This window comes from Glossina fuscipes, unplaced genomic scaffold, assembly GCF_014805625.2.
Source record: "Glossina fuscipes isolate IAEA_lab_2018 unplaced genomic scaffold, Yale_Gfus_2 231, whole genome shotgun sequence".
In the NCBI taxonomy this organism is placed as follows: domain Eukaryota; kingdom Metazoa; phylum Arthropoda; class Insecta; order Diptera; family Glossinidae; genus Glossina; species Glossina fuscipes.
In genome coordinates, this window is record NW_023998574.1 from 148,730 (window position 1) to 151,270 (window position 2,541).

A 2,541-nucleotide genomic window follows, 5' to 3' on the forward strand; every position below is an offset into this window, starting at 1 on the left:
ATTGTTTTTCCATTTGTAATCAATACAAAACTAATAAAAGGAATTATCAGCGTTTTAGGATCTTTAAAAAGTGGGGCGACAATAGAGGTAGATAATTTTAAAAATGCACTGATAATAAGTTTAACATATTTCATTTATATGTTGCCAGAATGCTGCACGTAATTTTATGCAAAATTTGTTGAAAAAATCCCAAGCGGCTCAGCAATTATCTCTAGAAATTGCTTCTGACTTTATTACTGATTGTCTAACAGCTTTTGGCATTACTTGTAATATAATTGCTGATCAGTTAAAAGCCGATGAAAAAATGTTTGCTTGCCCCTATCAACAACGGAGTGTTTGTACATTTCATTACAATGAACACTTTAAAAGAATCGAACGCTTACTGAATGTTATACGCTTAATAGCGGCTGATCAATTTGAACATGATGTATACATTCGTCCATACACAGCTAACCGGTTGAGCCACAAAGCATATCGACATACGTGAAATATATTAACCCATCAACGGAGCGTAGAAGTAAATTCATTTTATTTATTGATATAATCACAATTGTTGGCGTGATTATTACATCTGATATGAATTTTAAACCTAATGGACGGTTATTTGCGTGTCTGGTTTTGGGAAACAATTGATACGACCGACCCTCCAGATGAAGATTAATTTGTAGAAATTGAACCAATATATGAGCTTTATGTAGGAGAATGCGAGAACAGGGCCGTGCAAAAAATCAAATTATTCGACAATGAAGATTTTGGGTATTGCATGATGGTATGTATGTATGACTCATCAAATCCATGTCAGGCTGTTTCCAGTTTTTCCAAACTCGGACTGCATACTTTTAATCGACATTCGAGCTTTTATGTCTTTTAGTTCAGTTTCATAATTCCTTTCTTGCAAATTGTCTTGAAATTCTCTTAGAATATTTTGTACGGATATTTGGCTTTTTTTCGATATGGAGATTTTTTTACCATTCATCATTACTCTTAAACTATAGCAGATTAATCTATAATTCGCTATAACTGATTTATTGATCAAGATGAGAACTAAAGTAAGTATAGAGAATATCAGACGACAAACAATCGAAAATCTTTTAAAATTGTGATAAATATGATATTTAAAGTGTTTATATATATTTCTAATGAATTTCCCGACATTCCAAATTATACAAGAAAACAAATGTATTCTTGCATAATTCTTTTTACCTTTAGGAATAAAAAACGGACAAGAATCTAGTTTTCGTATCTACATCTAGATGTGAATGTATTTAATCAAAGACATTTACCACATATAGATTTCCATACTTAAGTAAACAAACATCAAATATTGCAATCTTAATTTTGGAGCAGATGATTTTTAATGATAAAAATCGTGCGAAAATTATCGCTAACAGTAACTGATGAAAGCTGTCGATGTGAGATCATTAATTGCTCTTCTTCAGTATAGACTAGATGCCTCAGTAGTGCATAAATTACTTTTCGTATAAAAGTGTTTTGAGATTGGAAGAATCTTTTATTTTTTTTGAAAAAGAGAATTGTGTGTTTAGCGGCTACTATGATCGGTGTAAAAAAAGATGGTAAGTCTTTTTCCACAAAATCAAAAAAAGAATGCGCTAATTTTGTTTGGGAAGGTGCAAAAGTAATCATACATCTACATAAAATCTCGTCGACTGTACTATACAATACAATACTTTACTATACAGGGCGTGTGCCTTTTAAAATAATGAGAATCTGTAAATTGGTGTAGAATATAAAAAATAAATTGACGTTAATTTTTTTCCGTGCCACTTTTCAAATTCATATAAAATCTCTGATAATTTCGTGCATTGTTGTGAGATGTGTTATATATATATACATATATACCGTTATATATGCTGTGTATATATAAAAAGTTCTTATGAGCAGAATTATTTATCCGTTATTATCAAAAATTATTTATTTTTTTCTATGCTAAAGAATAAGTGGGATTTCAAAGTGAATAATAGATAAACTGCAATCAACAATCAAACAACTTCTATCGCAAACTTTGCATTTATAATTACAATTATTCATTAATAGTATATAAATATACAATAGTATATATAATACACTCAAAAGCATGGAAAGAACAGATAATAAACTTCATCACTTTGTTTGTAACAACGAAGGTTCTAGAAGGTTCTATAAACTGTATGATCAAACATTCTCTCAGTCGCTCTGTCTCTATCTCTCTGTCTCCGTCTTTATGTACGTATGTGTGTATTTGGTCTGAATTACAAAAAAATAAAATAATCGGTTTTGCGTCCAAATAAAATTCTATTTGCATGCATGCATATATGTGCGCATTTGGTTTTCCTTAAAAGTCAATTTGTAACCAAAAAATCAGCAGTAGTATATAAGATTATATATTATATTTCAAGCACTTGTATGAATATCTGGAAAGAATTAATATCAAATTTTTCAAAATAGGGGAAAATCGAATGCCACGCCTTTAAAAATTGTATAAAACTATTCAGAAGACGTACAAGGGGAGATGAATGCATATTTTTTATACATTTATATATA

At 29.9% G+C, this 2,541-nt stretch overlaps 1 pseudogene; it reads left to right on the forward strand.

Moving 5' to 3' along the window:
* Positions 1 to 592: 592 nt before the first annotated feature.
* The window catches only part of LOC119642594, an 11,779-nt pseudogene continuing 9,830 nt past the window's right edge, over positions 593 to 2,541 (forward strand).